This window comes from Panulirus ornatus, chromosome 53, assembly GCF_036320965.1.
Source record: "Panulirus ornatus isolate Po-2019 chromosome 53, ASM3632096v1, whole genome shotgun sequence".
NCBI lineage: Eukaryota > Metazoa > Arthropoda > Malacostraca > Decapoda > Palinuridae > Panulirus > Panulirus ornatus.
In genome coordinates this window covers 7,267,811-7,288,793 of record NC_092276.1, presented here as the reverse complement: position 1 = coordinate 7,288,793, position 20,983 = coordinate 7,267,811, and the positions used below count along the sequence as shown (strand labels likewise).

Below are 20,983 nucleotides of genomic sequence, written 5' to 3'. Positions count from 1 at the left end.
AAACGAAACTCAAGGGTAAAGGAGAAGAGTGGTTTGGGAATGTCTTGGGAGTAAAGTCAGGAGTGGTGGGAGTATGTGATAGAGTGTAAGAAAGTCAACTTTGATATGGGTAAAACTGAAAATGGATGGAGATAGGGGTGATTATTGGTGCATATGCACCTGGGCATGAGAAGAAAGATCATAAGAGGCAAGTGTTTTGGGAGCAGCTGAGTGAGTGTGTTAGTAGTTTTGATGCACGAGACCAGGTTATAGTGATGAGTGATTTGAATGCAAAGATGAGTAATGTGGCAGTTGAGGGAATAGCTGGTGTACATGGGGTGCTCAGTGTTGTAAATGGAAATGGTGAAGAGCTAGTAGATTTGTGTGCAGAAAAAGGACTGGTGATTAGGAATACCTAGTTTAAGAAGAAAGATATACATAAGTATACGTATGTAAGTAGTAGAGATGGCCAGAGAGTGTTATTGGATTACATGTTAATTGATAGGTGCAAAAAAGAGAGACTTTTGGATGTTATGTGCTGAGAGATGCAACTGGAGGGATGTCTGATCATTATCTTATGGAGGCGAAGATGAAGATTTATAGAGATTTTCAGAAAAGAAGAGAGAATGTTGGGGTAAAGAGAGTGGTGAAAGTAAGAGAGCTTGGGAAGGAGACTTGTGTGAGGAAGTACCAGGAGAGACTAAGTACTGAATGGAAAAAGGTGAGAACAAAGGACATAAGCGGAGTGGGGGAGGAATGGGATGTATTTAGGGAAGCAGTGATAGCTTGCACAAAAGATGTTTGTGGCATGAGAAGCGTGGGAGGTGGGCAGATTAGAAAGGGTAGTGAGTGGTGGGATAAAGAAGTAAGAATATTAGTGAAAGAGAAGAGAGAGGCATTTGGTCAATTTTTGCAGGAAAATAATGCAAATAACTGGGAGTTGTATAAAAGAAAGAGGCAGGAGGTCAAGAGAAAGGTGCAAGAGGTGAAAAAGAGGGCTAATGAGAGTTGGGGTGAGAGAGTATCATTAAATTTTAGGGGGAATAAAAAGATGTTTTGGAAGGAGGTAAATAAAGTGCGTAAGACAAGGGAACAAATGGGAACTTCAGTGAAGGGGGCTAATGGGGAGGTGATAACAAGTAGTGGTGATGTAAGAAGGAGATGGAGTGAGTATTTTGAAGGTTTGGTGAATTTGTCTGATGATAGAGTGGCAGATATAGGGTGTTTTGGTTGAGGTGGTGTGCAAAGTGAGAGGGTTAGGGAGAATGATTTGGTAAACAGAGAAGAGGTAGTAAAAGCTTTGCGGAAGATAAAAGCTGGCAAGGCAGCGGGTTTGAATGGTATTGCAGTGGAATTTATTAAAAAAAGGGGGCAACTGTGTTGTTGACTGGTTGGTAAGGTTATTTAATGTATGTATGACTCATGGTGAACTGCCTGAGGATTGATGGAATGCTTACATAGTGCCATTGTACAAAGGCAAAGGGGATAAAAGTGAGGGCTCAAATTACAGAGGTATAAGTTTGTTGAGTATTCCTGGGAAATTATATGGGAGGGTGTTGATTGAGAGGATGAAGGCATGTACAGAGCATCAGATTCGGGGAGAGCAGTGTGGTTTCAAAAGTGGTAGAGGATGTGTGGATCAGGTGTTTGCTTTGAAGAATGTATGTGAGAAATATGCCTTCTAAAGAAGGCATATGATAGAGTTGAAAGAGATGCTCTGTGGAAGGTATTAAGAATATATGGTGTGGGAGGCAAGTTGTTAGAAGCAGTGAAAAGTTTTTATCGAGGATGTAAGGCATGTGTAGAAGCAGTAAGAGAGGAAAGTGATTGGTTCTCAGTGAATGTCGGTTTGCTGCAGGGGTGAGTAATGTCTCCATGGTTGTTTAATTTGTTTATGGATGGGGTTGTTAAGGAGGTGAATGCAAGAGTTTTGGCAAGAGGGGCAAGTATGCAGTCTGTTGTGGATGAGAGAGCTTGGGAAGTGAGTCAGTTGTTGTTCGCCAATGATACAGTGCTGGTGGCTGATTCGGGTGAGAAACTGCACAAGCTGGTTACTGACTTTGTTAAAGAGTGTGAAAGAAGAAAGCTGAGAGTAAATGTGAATAAGAGCAAGGTTATTAAGTAGGGTTGAGGGACAAGTAAATTGGGAGGTAAGTTTGAATGGAGAAAAACTGGAGGAAGAAGTGTTTTAGATATCTGGGAGTGGATTTGGCAGTGGATGGAACCATGGAAGCAGAAGTGAGTCATAAGGTGGGGGAGGGGGCAAAAGTTCTGGGAGCATTGAAAAATGTGTGGAAGGCGAGAACTTTATCACAGAAAGGAAAAATGGGTATGTTTGAAGGAATAGTGGTTCCAACAATGTTGTATGGTTGTGAGGCATGGACTATACATAGAGTTGTGCGGAAGAAGGTGGATGATCTGGAAATGAGTTGTTTGAGGACAATATGTGGTGTGAGGTAGTTTGATTGAGTAAGTAATGAAAGGATGAGAGAGATGTGTGGTAATAAAAAGAGTGTGGTTGAGAGAGCAGAAGAGGGTGTTTTGAAATGGTTTGGTCACATGGAGAGAATAAGTGAGGGAAGATTGACAAAGAGGATATGTGTGTCAGAGGTGGAGGGAAAGAGAAGTGGGATACCAAATTGGAGGTGGCAAGATAAAAAGTGTGTGGTTGAGAGAGCAGAAGAGGGTGTTTTGAAATAGTTTGGTCACATGGAAAGAATGAGTGAGGAAAGATTGACAAAGAGGATATGTGTCAGAGGTGGAGGGAACGAGAAGTGGGAGACCAAATTGGAGGTGGCAAAATGGAGTGATCGGGGCCTCAACATGCAGGAGGGTGAAAGGTGTGCAAGGAATAGAGTGAATTGGAACGATGTGGTATACTGGGGTCGACGTGCTGTCAATGGATTGAACCAGGGCATGTGAAGTGTCTAGGGTAAACCATGGATAATTTTGTGGGGCTTGGATGTGGAAAGGGAGCTGTGGTTTCGGTGCATTATACATGACAGCTCGAGACTGAGTGTGAATGAATGTGGCCTTTGTTGTCTTTTCCTAGCGCTACCTCGCGCACATGTGGGGGTAGGGGGTTGTCATTTCATGTGTGGTGGGGTGGCAACGGGAATGAATAAGGGCAGATAGTATGAATTATGTACATGTGTATATATGTATATGTCTGTGTATATAAATGTATATGTTCAGATGTATAGGTATGTATATGTGCATGTGTGGACGTGTATGTATATAAATGTGTATGTGGGTGGGTCGGGCCATTTCGACTGTTTCCCCGCACTAACACGGGAGACAGCGACAAAGTATAATAAAAATAATATTAACTTGTAAGACTAAAGTGAAGAGAATTAATGGTTTACTGCTCTATCCTAGCTAGATCTGACTCCTGTCAGTTAGCTAGGCTGTGCTCTAGTGAATTTATAGTTGTCACAAAGTTGGCATAATGTGGTCTTGAGCTTGTAACCAAAGATATTACATCTATACGGATGACTTAATTGAAGGTTGTGGAAAAGGAAAGTATTATTGAGACAGTGAGAAGGAAAAAAAAGAACAATTAGAAGTAAAAGGAAGGACTGATACTAGAAAATTATTGGTTAACTAGTGTTTGTAGCAACTAATAGTTTTTAACCAGTTTTCTTGTTAGTTCCATAGCCAATGAAAAAGTTTCAGCAGAAATCAATGTTTGTTAATGACTGTACTTACTAAATCAGCAGACTGAATATTATTTATTTATATTTTATTTAATTATACTACGATGCTGTTTCCCACATTAGCGATGTAGCGCCAGAAAACAGACAGAAGAATGGCCCAACCCACCCAAATACACATGTGTGTAGGGAAGAAAGAATACTTCTTACGCATTCCTCATGAAGAAAGAATACTTCTTACACATTCCCCACGTTTCGTAGAAGGCGACTAAAGGGGAAGGGAGTGAGGGTCTAGAAACCCTCCCCTCCTTGTATTTTAACTTTCTAAAAGGGGAAACATGCTGAATATGCTTACATATTTTCTTTTTTATGCATTACTTTCCAATGTTCAACATGGGTCTCAGCTCATCTGCCTTAGAAAAAAAAAGGATTGCTGAGGGAAAACTTTCTTTTATATGAAACTCATAGATTATCATCATATGTCAGTAAATATTCCCAATATTCCAGAATATTCTTCACTATCACATTTTCAGGTGCATGGACAAGATATGGAACCTGACTGTAGCATATCTTGGAGAAAAATTTTTCCAGCAGTTATACACATCCCTTGTTGTTAGTGGTGATCATATCACAGATCAGTATAGAAATGATCGCCATCTTCATTATGCTGCTTGTTTCAAAGTTATAAATCAAGGGTCTTTGGTCTACATCTACTTCTACTGTAAAATATAGACAGCATCATTTGAATAATCTGATTTTACATAAACAGTTACATGTATATGTTATGCTGTTACTATGAACAGTTCTTTCCCTGAATCAATTAAACATACTCCAGGATATATTATGTATTTCTCTGGGCTGTATTAATATATTTCTATTCAAAAAATATAATAAACTCGATTTAAGGTATTCGACTTCTCCAAATATGTTTAAAATCTATACTGTCCACTGTCCATACATTGTATATATGTACACGTCTTTGAGTATTGTGGCAGGTGGGAAATGTGGCAGTTGAGGGAATAATTGGTGTACATGGGGTGTTCAGTGTTGGAAATGGTGAAAAGCTTGTAGATTTATGTGCTGCAAAAGGACTGGTGACTGGGAATACCTGGTTTAAAAAGAGATATACATAAGTATACGTATGTAAGTAGGAGAGATGGCCAGAGAGCGTTATTGGATTACGTGTTGATTGATAGGCGCGCGAGAGACTTTTGGATGTTAATGTGCTGAGAGGTGCAACTGGAGGGATGTCTGATCATTTTCTTGTGGAGGCGAAGGTGAAGATTTGTAGAGGTTTTCAGAACTAAAGAGAGAAAGTTGGGGCGAAGAGAGTGATGAGAGTAAGAGAGCTGGGAAGGAGACTTGTGTGAGGAAGTACCAGGAAAGACTGAGGACAGAATGGAAAAAGGTGAGAACAAAGGATGTAAGGGGAGTGGGGGAGGAATGGGATGTATTTAGGGAAGCAGTGATGGCCTGTGCAAAAGATGCTTGTGGCATGAGAAGTGTGGGAGGTGGGCAGATTAGAAAGGGTAGTGAGTGGTGGGATGAAGTAAGATTATTAGTGAAAGAGAAGAGAGAGGCATTTGGATGATTTTTGCAGGGAAATAATTCAAATGAGTGGAAGATGTATAAAAAAAAAAAAAAGGCAGGAGGTCAAGAGAAAGGTGGGAGAGGTGAAAAATAGGGCAAATGAGAGTTGGGGTGAGAGAGTATCATTAAATTTTAGGGAGAATAAAAAGATGTTTTATCCCTGGGGATAGGGGAGAAAGAATACTTCCCATGCATTTCTCACGTGTCGTACAAGGCGACTAAAGGGAATGGGAGCGGTGGGCTGGAAACCCTCCCCTCCTTGTATTTTAACTTTCTAAAAGGGGAAACTGAAGAAGGAGTCACGCTGGGAGTGCTCATCCTCCTCGAAGGCTCAGGTTGGGGTGTCTAAATGTGTGTAGATGTAACCAAGATGAAAGAAAAGGAGAGATAGGTAGTATGTTTGAGGAAAGGAACCTGGATGTTTTGGCTCTGAGTTAAACGAAGCTCAAGGGTAAATGGGAATAGTAGTTTGGGAATGTCTTGGGAGTAAAGTCAGGGGTTAGTGAGAGGACAAGAGCAAGGGAAGGAGTAGCACTACTCCTGAAACAGGAGAGGTGGGAGTATGTGATAGAGTGTAAGAAAGTAAACTCTAGACTGACATGGGTAAAACTGAAAGTGCATATGCACCTAGGCATGAGTAGAAAGATCATGAGAGGCAAGTGTTTTGGGAGCAGATGAGTGAGTGTGTTAATAGTTTTGATGCACAAGACCGGGTTATAGTGATGGGTGATTTGAATGCAAAGTTGAGTAATGTGGCAGGTGAGGGAATAATTGGTGTACATGGGGTGTTCAGTGTTGTAAATGGAAATGGTGAAGAGCTTGTAGATTTATGTGCTGAAAAAGGACTGGTGATTGGGAAAACCTGGTTTTAAAAGAGATATACATAAGTATATGCATGCTAGTAGGAGAGATGGCCGGAAAGCGTTACTGGATTATCTGTTAATTGATAGGTGCGTGAAAGGGAGACTTTTGGATGTTAATGTGTTGAAAGGTGCAACTGCAGGGATGTCTGATCATTATCTTGTGAAGGCGAAGATTTGTAGAGGTTTTCAAAAAAGAAGAGAGAATGTTGGGGTGAAGAGAGTGGTGAGAGTAAGTGAGCTTGGGAAGGAGACTTGTGTGAGGAAGTACCAGGAGAGACTGAGTACAGAATGGAAAAAGGTAAGAACAAAGGACATAAGGAGAGTGGGGGAGGAATGGGATGTATTTAGGGAAGCAGTGATGACTTGTGCAGAAGATGCTTGTGGCATGAGAAGCGTGGGAGTTGGGCAGATTAGAAAGGGTAGTGATTGGTGGATGAAGAAGTAAGATGTTGGGGTGAAGAGAGTGGTGAGAGTAAGTGAGCTTGGGAAGGAGACTTGTGTGAGGAAGTACCAGGAGAGACTGAGTACAGAATGGAAAAAGGTAAGAACAAAGGACATAAGGAGAGTGGGGGAGGAATGGGATGTATTTAGGGAAGCAGTGATGGCTTGTGCAAAAGATGCTTGTGGCATGAGAAGCGTGGGAGTTGGGCAGATTAGAAAGGGTAGTGATTGGTGGATGAAGAAGTAAGATTATTAGTGAGAGAGAAGAGAGAGGCATTTTGGAAATATTTTTTTCCAGGGAAATAATGCAAATGACTGGGAGATGTATAAAAGAAAGAGGCAGGAGGTCAAGAGAAAGGTGCAAGAGGTGAAAAAGAGGGCAAATGGGAGTTGGGGTGAGAGAGTATCATTAAATTTTTAGGGAGAATAAAAAGATGTTTTGGAAGGAGGTAAATAAAGTGCATAAGACAAGGGAACAATGGAAGCTTCAGTGAAGGGGGCTAATGGGGAGGTGATAACAAGGAGTGGTGATGTGAGGAGATGGAGTGAGTATTTTGAAGGTTTGTTGAATGTGTCTGATGATAGAGTGGTAGATATAGGGTGTTTTGGTCGAGGTGGTGTGCAAAGTGAGGGTTAAGGAGAATGATTTGGTAAACAGAGAAGAGGTAGTAAAAGCTTTGCGGAAGATGAAAGCCGGCAAGGCAGCGGGTTTGGATGGTACTGTAGTGGAATTTATTAAAAAAAGGGGGTGACTGTATTGTTGACTGGTTGGTAAGGTTATTAAATGTATGTATGACTCATGGCGAGGTGCCTGAGGATAGGAAGAATGCTTGCATAGTGCCATTGTCCAAAGGCAAAGGGGATAAAAGTGAGTGCTCAAATTACAGAGGTATAAGTTTGTCGAGTATTCCTGGGAAATTATATGGGAGGGTATTGATTGAAAGGGTGAAGGCATGTACACAGTATCAGATTGGGGAAGAGCAGTGTGGTTTCAGATGTGGTAGAGGATGTGTGGATCAGGTGTTTGCTTTGAAGAATGTATATGAAAAATACTTAGAAAAGCAAATGGATTTGTATGTAGCATTTATGGATCTGGAGAAGGTATATGACAGAGTTGATAGAGATGCTCTGTGGAAGGTATTAAGAATATATGGTGTGGGAGGCAAGTTGTTAGAAGCAGTGAAAAGTTTTTATCGAGGATGTAAGGCATGTATGTATACGTGTAGGAAGAGAGGAAAGTGATTGGTTCTCAGTGAATGTAGGTTTGCGGCAGGGGTGTGTGATGTCTCCATGGTTGTTTAATTTGTTTATGGATGGGGTTGTTAGGGTGGTGAATGCAAGAGGTTTGGAAAGAGGGGCAAGTATGCAGTCTGTTGTGGATGAGAGAGCTTGGGAAGTGAGTCAGTTGTTGTTCGCTGATTATAAAGCGCTGGTGGCTGATTCATGTGAGAAACTGCAGTAGCTGGTGACTGAGTTTGGTAAAGTGTGTGAAAGAAGAAAGCTGAGAGTAAATGTGAATAAGAGCAAGGTTATTAGGTACAGTAGGGTTGAGGGAAAAGTCAATTGGGAGGTAAGTTTGAATGGAGAAAAAGTGGAGGAAGTGAAGTGTTTTAGATATCTGGGAGTGAATTTGGCAGCGGATAGAACCATGGAAGTGGAAGTGAATCATAGGGTGGGGGAGGGGGCGAAAGTTCTGAGGGTGTTGAAAAATGTGTGGAAGTCGAGAATATTATCTCGAAAAGCAAAAATGGGTATGTTTGAAGGAATAATGGTTCCAACAATGTTATATGGGTGCCAGGCATGGGCTATAGATAGAGTTGTGGAGAGGAGGGTGGATGTGCTGGAAATGAGATGTTTGAGGACAATATGTTGTGTGAGGTGGTTTGATTGAGTAAGTAATAATAGGGTAAGAGAGATGTGTGGTAATAAAAAGTGTGTGGTTGAGAGAGCAGAAGAGGGTGTTTTGAAATGGTTTGGTCACATGGAGAGAATGAGTGAGGAAAGATTGACCAAGAGGATATATGTGTCAGAGGTGGAGGGAACGAGGAGAAGTGGGAGACCAAATTGGAGGTGGAAAGAAAGAGTGAAAAAGATTTTGAGTGATCGGGGCCTGAACATGCAGGAGGGTGAAAGGCATGCAAGGAATCGAGTGAATTGGAACGATGTAGTATACCGGGGTCAACGTGCTGTCAATGGATTGAACGAGGGCATGTGAAGCGTCTGGGGTAAACCATGGAAAGTTCTGTGGGGCCTGGATGTGGAAAGGGAGCTGTGGTTTCGGTGCATTATTACATGACAGCTAGAGACTGAGTATGAATGAATGTGGCCTTTGTTGTCTTTTCCTAGCACTACCTCGCACACATGCGGGGGGAGGGGGTTGTTATTTCATGTAAGGTGGGGTGGCGATGGGAATGAATAAAGGCAGACAGTTTGAATTATGTACATGTATATATATGTATATGTCTGTGTGTTTTTATCGAGGATGTAAGGCATGTGTACGTGTAGGAAGAGAGGAAAGTGATTGGTTCTCAGTGAATGTAGGTTTGCGGCAGGGGTGTGTGATGTCTCCATGGTTGTTTAATTTGTTTATGGATGGGGTTGTTAGGGAGGTGAATGCAAGAGTTTTGGAAAGAGGGGCAAGTATGAAGTCTGTTGTGGATGAGAGAGCTTGGGAAGTGAGTCAGTTGTTGTTCGCTGATGATACAGCGCTGGTGGCTGACTCATATGAGAAACTGCAGAAGCTGGTGACTGAGTTTGGTAAAGTGTGTGAAAGAAAAAAGTTAAGAGTAAATGTGAATAAGAGCAAGGTTATTAGGTACAGTAGGGTTGAGGGTCAAGTCAATTGGGAGGTAAGTTTGAATGTAGAAAAACTGGAGAAAGTAAAGTGTTTTAGATATCTGGGAGTGGATCTGGCAGCAGATGGAACCATGGAAGTGGAAGTGGATCATAGGGTGGGTGAGGGGGCGAAAATTCTGGGAGCCTTGAAGAATGTGTGGAAGTCGAGAACATTATCTCGGAAAGCAAAAATGGGTATGTTTGAAGGAATAGTGGTTCTAACAATGTTGTATGGTTGCGAGGCGTGGGCTATGGATAGAGTTGTGTGCAGGAGGATGGATGTGCTGGAAATGAGATGTTTGAGGACAATGTGTGGTGTGAGGTGGTTTGATCGAGTAAGTAACGTAAGGGTAAGAGAGATGTGTGGAAATAAAAAGAACGTGGTTAAGAGAGCAGAAGAGGGTGTTTTGAAATGGTTTGGGCACATGGAGAGAATGAGTGAGGAAAGGTTGACCAAGAATATGTGTTGGAGGTGGAGGGAACGAGGAGAAGTGGGAGACCAAATTAGAGGTGGAAAGATGGAGTGAAAAAGATTATGTGTGATCGGGGCCTGAACATGCAGGAGGGTGAAAGGAGGGCAAGGAATAGAGTGAATTGGATCGATGTGGTATACCAGGGTTGACGTGCTGTCAGTGGATTGAATCAGGGCATGTGAAGCGTCTGGGGTAAACCATGGAAAGCTGTGTAGGTATGTATATTTTGCGTGTGTGGACGTATGTATATACATGTGTATGGGGGTGGGTTGGGCCATTTCTTCGTCTGTTTCCTTGCGCTACCTCGCAAACGCGGGAGAAAGCAAAAAAAAAAAAAAAAGTGTGTGTATATATATGTATAAGTTGAGATGTATAGGTATGTATATTTGCATGTGTGGATGTGTATGTATATACACGTGTATGTGGGTGGGTTGGGCCATTCTTTCGTCTGTTTCCTTGCACTACCTCGCTAACACGGGAGACAGTGACAAAGCAAAATAAATAAATAAATAGTTTTTGAACACACATGACCAATCGCCATAAACTCAGAACTGACTTTTTTCAGTTTTTCACCATTCATATTTAGTTTTATGATTTCATTCACTCATTTCCCTTCCTTAAAGGGGCAAGTCCTCTCTGATGAGAGAGAACATGGTCTGGACAACCCTGAAGAAGTGTGAAATTATCATGGTAAAATGTCCCAAGTGTTTTTATTTTCTTTGAAAGACACGGTAGTAAAAGCTTTTGAAGATGAAAGCTGGCAAGGCAGCGGGTTTGGATGGTATTGCAGTGGAATTTATTAAGAAAGGGGTGACTTTTTGTATGTATGACTCATGGTGAGGTGTTTGAGGATTGGTGGAATGCTTGCATAGTGCCATTGTACAAAGGCAAAGGGGATAAAGGTGAGTGCAGGGGTGCATGATGTCTCCATGGTTGTTTAATTTGTTTATGGATGGGGTTGTTAGGGAGGTGAATGCAAAAGTTTTGGATAGAGGGGCAAGTATGCAGTCTGTTGTGGATGAGAGAGCGTGCGAAGTGAGTCAGTTATTGTTCGCCGATGATACAGTGCTGGTGGCTGATGTGGGTGAAAAATTGCAGAAGCTGGTGACTGAGTTTGGTAAAGTGTGTGAAAGAAGAAGGCTGAGAGTAAATGTGAATAAGAGCAAGGTTATTAGGTACAGTAGGGTTGAGGGACAAGTCAACTGGGAGGTAAGTTTAAATGGAGAAAAACTGGAGGAAGTGAAGTGTTTTAGATATCTAGGAGTGGATTTGGCAGCGGATGGAACCATGGAAGTGGAATTAAATCATAGGGTGGGGGAGGGGGCAAAAGTTCTTGGAGCACTGAAAAATGTGTGGAAGTCAAGAACATTATCTCGGAAAGCAAAAATGGGTATGTTTGAAGGAATAGTGGTTCCAACAATGTTATATGGTTGCGAGGCGTGGGCTACAAATAGAGTTGCACGGAGCAGGGTGGGTGTGCTTGAAATGAGATGTTTGAGGACAATATGTGGTGTGAGGTGGTTTGATTGAGTAAGTATTGAAAGGGTAAGAAAGATGTGTGGTAATAAAAAGAGTGTAGTTGAGAGCAGAAGAAGGTGCTTTGAAATGGTTTGGTCACATGGAGAGAATGAGTGAGGAAAGATTGACAAAGAGGATATATGTGTCAGAGGTGGAGGGAACGAGGAGAAGTGGGAGACCAAATTTGAGGTGGAAAGATGGAGTGAAAAAGATTCTTAGTAATCGGGGCCTGAAAATGCAAGAGGGTGAAAGGCGTGCAAGGAATAGAATGAACTGGAATGATGTGGTATACTGGGGTGAACGTGCTGTGAATGGATTGAACCAGGGCATGTGAGGTGTCTAGGGTAAACCATGGAAAGTTCTGTGGGGCCTGGATGTGGAAAGGGAGCTGTGGTTTCGGTGCATTATATACGACAGCTAGAGACTGAGTATGAATGAATGTGGCCTTTGTTGTTTTTTCCAAGTGCTACCTCACGCATATGCTGGGGGGAGGAGGTTGCCATTTCATGTGGGGCAGGGTGGCGACGGGAATGAATAAGGGCAGACAGTATGAATTATGTGCATGTGTATATATGTATATGTCTGTGTGTGTATATATATGTATAAATTGAGATGTATAGGTATGTATATGTGCGTGTGTGGACGTGTATGTATAACAGGTGTATGTGGGTGGATTGGGCCATTCTTTCATCTGTTTCCCTGTGCTACCTCACTAACACGGGAGACAGTGACAAAGTATAATAATAAAAATAATAATATTAGTAATGGCTAAACTCATAAATTTCAGTGATTAAGGCTACCCAGTATGTTTTTGTAGATAAGATTCCAAACAAAGAACCTAAGCAATGTCAGTGCTAAGCATGAGGATAGTTTTTTTATGACACTGTACTGTATTACATATTACATAACTACAAAATTTGTGTGACATAGAAATTATATCAAAAAATTACTTTTTTAGCAAAAGACAATTGCATTTTCTAAGCTATAAAGATATGTAAAATGAATCAATGTTTCTGTGATTATATCTATTTTCCAATGAATTCCAGCAAGCTCCCAGTCACCAGTGAACCAGATAAATTTTGCTTTAAAATATTCGTGCATATGGTATTGAATTGATAAGTGTCTGTGGGACATGGATGTGGATAGAGAGCTGTGGTTTTGGTGCATTACACATGACAGCTAAAGAATGAGTGTGAATGAATGGCCTCACTGAAGCACGGGTAGTGATGCTGTTTCCTGTGGGGTGGGGTAGCGACCGGAATGGATGAAGGCAAGCAAGTATGAATATGTACATGTGTTTGTATGTATATGTTGATAAGTATATGATTGTTTAAGTATACATATAAATGTGATTTGGTAAACAGAGAAGAGGTAGTAAAAGCTTTGTGGAAGATGAAAGCTGGCAAGGCAGTGGGTTTGGATGGTTTTGCAGTGGAATTTATCAAAAAAGGGGTGACTGTATTGTTGACTGGTTGGTAAGGTTATTTAATGTATGTATGACTCATGGTGAGGTGCCTGAGGACTGGCTGAATGCTTGCATAGTGCCATTGTACAAAGGTAAATGGGATAAGGGTGAGTGCTCAAATTACAGAGGTATAAGTTTGTTGAGTATTCCTGGGAAATTATATGATTGACAGTGACTGGTCCTCAGTGAATGTAGGTTTGCTGCAGGGGTGTGTGATGTCTCCATGGTTGTTTAATTTGTTTATGGATGGGATTGTTAGGGAGGTGAATGCAAGAGTTTTGGAAAGAGGGGCAAGTATGCAGTCTTTTGGGGATGAGAGAGCTTGGGAAGTGAGTCAGTTGTTGTTCGCTGATGATACAGCGCTGGTGGCTGATGTGGGTGAGAAACTGCAGAAGCTGGTGACTGAGTTTGGTAAAGTGTGTGAAGGAAGAAAGCTGAGAGTAAATGTGAATAAGAGCAAGGTTATTAGGTACAGTAGGGTTGAGGGACAAGTCAATTGGGAGGCAAGTCTGAATGGAGAAAAAGTGGAGGAAGTGAAGTGTTTTAGATATCTGGGAGTGGATTTGGCAGCGGATGGAACCATGGGAGCAGAAGTGAATCATAGGGTGGGGGAGGGGGCGAAAGTTCTGGGAGCATTGAAGAATGTGTGGAAGTCGAGAATATTATCTCGGAAAGCAAAAATGGGTATGTTTGAAGGAATAATGGTTCCAACAATGTTATATGGGTGCCAGGCGTGGGCTATAGATAGAGTTGTGGAGAGGAGGGTGGATGTGCTGGAAATGAGATGTTTGAGGACAATATGTTGTGTGAGGTGGTTTGATTAAGTAATAATAGGGTAAGAGAGAGGTGTGGTAATGAAAAGTGTGGTTAAGAGAGCAGAAGAGGGTGTTTTGAAATGGTTTGGGCACATGGAGAGAATGAGTGAGGAAAGGTTGACCAAGAATATGTGTTGGAGGTGGAGGGAACGAGGAGAAGTGGGAGACCAAATTAGAGGTGGAAAGATGGAGTGAAAAAGATTATGTGTGATCGGGGCCTGAACATGCAGGAGGGTGAAAGGAGGGCAAGGAATAGAGTGAATTGGATCGATGTGGTATACCAGGGTTGACGTGCTGTCAGTGGATTGAATCAGGGCATGTGAAGCGTCTGGGGTAAACCATGGAAAGCTGTGTAGGTATGTATATTTTGCGTGTGTGGACGTATGTATATACATGTGTATGGGGGTGGGTTGGGCCATTTCTTCGTCTGTTTCCTTGCGCTACCTCGCAAACGCGGGAGAAAGCAAAAAAAAAAAAAAAAAGTGTGTGTATATATATGTATAAGTTGAGATGTATAGGTATGTATATTTGCATGTGTGGATGTGTATGTATATACACGTGTATGTGGGTGGGTTGGGCCATTCTTTCGTCTGTTTCCTTGCACTACCTCGCTAACACGGGAGACAGTGACAAAGCAAAATAAATAAATAAATAGTTTTTGAACACACATGACCAATCGCCATAAACTCAGAACTGACTTTTTTCAGTTTTTCACCATTCATATTTAGTTTTATGATTTCATTCACTCATTTCCCTTCCTTAAAGGGGCAAGTCCTCTCTGATGAGAGAGAACATGGTCTGGACAACCCTGAAGAAGTGTGAAATTATCATGGTAAAATGTCCCAAGTGTTTTTATTTTCTTTGAAAGACACGGTAGTAAAAGCTTTTGAAGATGAAAGCTGGCAAGGCAGCGGGTTTGGATGGTATTGCAGTGGAATTTATTAAGAAAGGGGTGACTTTTTGTATGTATGACTCATGGTGAGGTGTTTGAGGATTGGTGGAATGCTTGCATAGTGCCATTGTACAAAGGCAAAGGGGATAAAGGTGAGTGCAGGGGTGCATGATGTCTCCATGGTTGTTTAATTTGTTTATGGATGGGGTTGTTAGGGAGGTGAATGCAAAAGTTTTGGATAGAGGGGCAAGTATGCAGTCTGTTGTGGATGAGAGAGCGTGCGAAGTGAGTCAGTTATTGTTCGCCGATGATACAGTGCTGGTGGCTGATGTGGGTGAAAAATTGCAGAAGCTGGTGACTGAGTTTGGTAAAGTGTGTGAAAGAAGAAGGCTGAGAGTAAATGTGAATAAGAGCAAGGTTATTAGGTACAGTAGGGTTGAGGGACAAGTCAACTGGGAGGTAAGTTTAAATGGAGAAAAACTGGAGGAAGTGAAGTGTTTTAGATATCTAGGAGTGGATTTGGCAGCGGATGGAACCATGGAAGTGGAATTAAATCATAGGGTGGGGGGAGGGGGCAAAAGTTCTTGGAGCACTGAAAAATGTGTGGAAGTCAAGAACATTATCTCGGAAAGCAAAAATGGGTATGTTTGAAGGAATAGTGGTTCCAACAATGTTATATGGTTGCGAGGCGTGGGCTACAAATAGAGTTGCACGGAGCAGGGTGGGTGTGCTTGAAATGAGATGTTTGAGGACAATATGTGGTGTGAGGTGGTTTGATTGAGTAAGTATTGAAAGGGTAAGAAAGATGTGTGGTAATAAAAAGAGTGTAGTTGAGAGCAGAAGAAGGTGCTTTGAAATGGTTTGGTCACATGGAGAGAATGAGTGAGGAAAGATTGACAAAGAGGATATATGTGTCAGAGGTGGAGGGAACGAGGAGAAGTGGGAGACCAAATTTGAGGTGGAAAGATGGAGTGAAAAAGATTCTTAGTAATCGGGGCCTGAAAATGCAAGAGGGTGAAAGGCGTGCAAGGAATAGAATGAACTGGAATGATGTGGTATACTGGGGTGAACGTGCTGTGAATGGATTGAACCAGGGCATGTGAGGTGTCTAGGGTAAACCATGGAAAGTTCTGTGGGGCCTGGATGTGGAAAGGGAGCTGTGGTTTCGGTGCATTATATACGACAGCTAGAGACTGAGTATGAATGAATGTGGCCTTTGTTGTTTTTTCCAAGTGCTACCTCACGCATATGCTGGGGGGAGGAGGTTGCCATTTCATGTGGGGCAGGGTGGCGACGGGAATGAATAAGGGCAGACAGTATGAATTATGTGCATGTGTATATATGTATATGTCTGTGTGTGTATATATATGTATAAATTGAGATGTATAGGTATGTATATGTGCGTGTGTGGACGTGTATGTATAACAGGTGTATGTGGGTGGATTGGGCCATTCTTTCATCTGTTTCCCTGTGCTACCTCACTAACACGGGAGACAGTGACAAAGTATAATAATAAAAATAATAATATTAGTAATGGCTAAACTCATAAATTTCAGTGATTAAGGCTACCCAGTATGTTTTTGTAGATAAGATTCCAAACAAAGAACCTAAGCAATGTCAGTGCTAAGCATGAGGATAGTTTTTTTATGACACTGTACTGTATTACATATTACATAACTACAAAATTTGTGTGACATAGAAATTATATCAAAAAATTACTTTTTTAGCAAAAGACAATTGCATTTTCTAAGCTATAAAGATATGTAAAATGAATCAATGTTTCTGTGATTATATCTATTTTCCAATGAATTCCAGCAAGCTCCCAGTCACCAGTGAACCAGATAAATTTTGCTTTAAAATATTCGTGCATATGGTATTGAATTGATAAGTGTCTGTGGGACATGGATGTGGATAGAGAGCTGTGGTTTTGGTGCATTACACATGACAGCTAAAGAATGAGTGTGAATGAATGGCCTCACTGAAGCACGGGTAGTGATGCTGTTTCCTGTGGGGTGGGGTAGCGACCGGAATGGATGAAGGCAAGCAAGTATGAATATGTACATGTGTTTGTATGTATATGTTGATAAGTATATGATTGTTTAAGTATACATATAAATGTGATTTGGTAAACAGAGAAGAGGTAGTAAAAGCTTTGTGGAAGATGAAAGCTGGCAAGGCAGTGGGTTTGGATGGTTTTGCAGTGGAATTTATCAAAAAAGGGGTGACTGTATTGTTGACTGGTTGGTAAGGTTATTTAATGTATGTATGACTCATGGTGAGGTGCCTGAGGACTGGCTGAATGCTTGCATAGTGCCATTGTACAAAGGTAAATGGGATAAGGGTGAGTGCTCAAATTACAGAGGTATAAGTTTGTTGAGTATTCCTGGGAAATTATATGATTGACAGTGACTGGTCCTCAGTGAATGTAGGTTTGCTGCAGGGGTGTGTGATGTCTCCATGGTTGTTTAATTTGTTTATGGATGGGATTGTTAGGGAGGTGAATGCAAGAGTTTTGGAAAGAGGGGCAAGTATGCAGTCTTTTGGGGATGAGAGAGCTTGGGAAGTGAGTCAGTTGTTGTTCGCTGATGATACAGCGCTGGTGGCTGATGTGGGTGAGAAACTGCAGAAGCTGGTGACTGAGTTTGGTAAAGTGTGTGAAGGAAGAAAGCTGAGAGTAAATGTGAATAAGAGCAAGGTTATTAGGTACAGTAGGGTTGAGGGACAAGTCAATTGGGAGGCAAGTCTGAATGGAGAAAAAGTGGAGGAAGTGAAGTGTTTTAGATATCTGGGAGTGGATTTGGCAGCGGATGGAACCATGGGAGCAGAAGTGAATCATAGGGTGGGGGAGGGGGCGAAAGTTCTGGGAGCATTGAAGAATGTGTGGAAGTCGAGAATATTATCTCGGAAAGCAAAAATGGGTATGTTTGAAGGAATAATGGTTCCAACAATGTTATATGGGTGCCAGGCGTGGGCTATAGATAGAGTTGTGGAGAGGAGGGTGGATGTGCTGGAAATGAGATGTTTGAGGACAATATGTTGTGTGAGGTGGTTTGATTAAGTAATAATAGGGTAAGAGAGAGGTGTGGTAATGAAAAGTGTGGTTGAAAGAGCAGAAGAGGGTTTTGAAATGGTTTGGTCACATGGAGAAAATGAGTGAGGAAAGACTGACCAAGAGGATATATGTGTCAGAGGTGGAGGGAATGAGAAGTGGGAGACCAAATTGGAGGTGGAAAGATGGAGTGAAAAAGATTTTTAGTGATTGGGGCCTGAACATGCAGGAAGGTGAAAGGCGTGCAAGGAATAGAGTGAACTGGAATGATGTGGTATACTGGGGTCAACGTGCTGTCAGTGTATTGAACCAGGGCATGTGAAGCGTCTGGGGTAAACCATGGAAAGTTCTGTGGGGCCTGGATGTGGAAAGGGAGCTGTGGTTTCGGTGCATTATTATATGACAGCTAGAGACTGAGTGTGAATAAATGTGGCCTTTGTTGTCTTTTCTTAGCACTACCTTGCACACATGCGGGGGAAGGGGTTGTTATTTTATGTGTGGCAGGGTGGCGATGGGAATGAATAAAGGCAGACAGTATGAATTATGTACATGTGTATATATGTATATGTCTGTGTGTATACATATATGTATATGTCTATGTGTGTATATATATGTATACGTTGAGATGTATAGGTATTTATATTTGCGTGTGTGGAGATGTATGTATATACATGTGTATTTGGGTGGGTTGGGCCATTCTTTTGTCTGTTTCCTTGTGCTACCTCCCTAAAGCGGGAGACAGTGACAAAGTAAAATAAATAAATATAATAAATATAAATGTGTATATGAGTCAATAGGCCATTCTTCATGTTTCCCGGCGCTACCCCACTGACATGGGAAAGTGATTATGTATATAAATATGAATTATATTATTTTTTTTTTATTATACTTAGTCGCTGACTCCTGCATTAGCAAGGTAGGGCAAGGAAACAGACAAAATGGCCCAACCCAAACACATACACATGTATATACATAAGTGCCCACACACGCACATAAACATACCTATACATTTCACTGTATACATACATATACATACACAGACATATACATATATACACTTATACATATTCATACTTGCTGCCTTCATCCATTCCCACAGCCACCGTGCCACACATGAAATGGCACGCCCTCCCCCTGCGCGTGCGCTCAAGAGCGAAAATGAGTGTTTGAAGGAATAGTGGTTCCAACAATGTTACATGGTTGTGAGGCATGGGCTATAGATGCAGTTGTGTGGAGCAGGGTGGATGTGTTGGAAACAAAATGTTTGAGGACAATATGTGGTGTGAGGTGGTTTGATCGAGTAAGTAATGAAAGGGTAAGAGAGATGTGTGGTAATAAAAAGAGTGTGCTTGAGAGAGCAGAAGAGGGTGTCTTGAAGTGGTTTGGTCACATGGAGAGAATGAGTGAGGAAAGATTGACAAATAAGATATATGTGCAAGAGGTGGAGGGAATGAGGAGAAGTGGGACACCAAATTGGAGGTGGAAGGATGGTGTGAAAAAGATTTTGAGATATCGGGGCATGAACATACTGGAGGGTGAAAGGCATGCAAGGAATAGAGTGAATTGAAATGATGTGGTATACCGGGGTCAATGTACTGTCACTGGACTGAACCTGGACATGTGCATCTGGGGTACTGGAAAGTTTTGTGGGGCCTGGATGTGGATAGTGAACTGTGGTTTCAGTGCACTACACATGACAGCTAGGGACTAAGTGTGAACAAATATGGACTATTTGTCTGTATTACTGGTGATGCCTCACTGAAGCAGGGGATGGAGATGCTGTTTTCTTGTGGGGTGGGATAGTGACAGGAATGGATGAAGGCATGCAAGTAGGAATATGTACTTGTGTATGTATGTAATGTCTGTGTATGTGTGTGTTGGTATGTATTTGTGCGTATGTGGGTGTTTATGGATATATATATATATGTGTATGAGTGGATGGGCCATTCTTCATCTGTTTCCTGTTGCTACCTCGCTGACGCGTGAAACAGCGATTATGTATAATGAAAATATCTTTTTTTTTTTTTTTTTTTTTTTTTTTTATACTTTGTCGCTGTCTCCCGCGTTTGCGAGGTAGCGCAAGGAAACAGACGAAAGAAATGGCCCAACCCCCCCCCATACACATGTACATACACACGTCCACACACGCAAATATACATACCTACACAGCTTTCCATGGTTTACCCCAGACGCTTCACATGCCTTGATTCAATCCACTGACAGCACGTCAACCCCTGTATACCACATCGCTCCATTTCACTCTATTCCTTGCCCTCCTTTCACCCTCCTGCATGTTCAGGCCCCGATCACACAAAATCTTTTTCACTCCATCTTTCCACCTCCAATTTGGTCTCCCTCTTCTCCTCGTTCCCTCCACCTCCGACACATATATCCTCTTGGTCAATCTTTCCTCACTCATTCTCTCCATGTGCCCAAACCATTTCAAAACACCCTCTTCTGCTCTCTCAACCACGCTCTTTTTATTTCCACACATCTCTCTTACCCTTACGTTACTTACTCGATCAAACCACCTCACACCACACATTGTCCTCAAACATCTCATTTCCAGCACATCCATCCTCCTGCGCACAACTCTATCCATAGCCCACGCCTCGCAACCATACAGCATTGTTGGAACCACTATTCCTTCAAACATACCCATTTTTGCTTTCCGAGATAATGTTCTCGACTTCCACACATTTTTCAAGGCTCCCAAAATTTTCGCCCCCTCCCCCACCCTATGATCCACTTCCGCTTCCATGGTTCCATCCGCTGACAGATCCACTCCCAGATATCTAAAACACTTCACTTCCTCCAGTTTTTCTCCATTCAAACTCACCTCCCAATTGACTTGACCCTCAACCCTACTGTACCTAATAACCTTGCTCTTATTCACATTTACTCTTAACTTTCTTCTTCCACACACTTTACCAAACTCAGTCACCAGCTTCTGCAGTTTCTCACATGAATCAGCCACCAGCGCTGTATCATCAGCGAACAACAACTGACTCACTTCCCAAGCCGTCTCCTGTGTTTGCAAGGTAACGCAAGGAAAAAGACAAGGAATAGTACAACCCACCCATATACACATGTATATACATACACACCCACACCAGCACATATACATACATATACATTTCAATGTATACATACTTATACATACACAGACACATACATATATACACATGTAAGTATCCATATACTTGCTGCTTTCATTCATTCCCGTCGCCAACCTACCACACATGAAATAGCATCTCCCCCCCCCCCCCTCCAGTGAGGCAGCACCAGGAACAGACAAAAAAGGCCACATTCGTTCACACTCAGTCTCTAGCTGTCTTGTATGATGCACCAAAACCACAGTTCCCTATCCACATCCAGGCCCCACAGACACTTATCAATTCAATACCATA

At 42.0% G+C, this 20,983-nt stretch overlaps 1 long non-coding RNA gene across 1 annotated transcript in view; it reads right to left on the bottom strand.

Annotated features, from left to right (window-relative positions):
- The window catches only part of LOC139765208 (uncharacterized), a 91,441-nt gene that overhangs the window by 10,221 nt on the left and 60,237 nt on the right, over window positions 1-20,983 (bottom strand). The window lies entirely within an intron of this gene.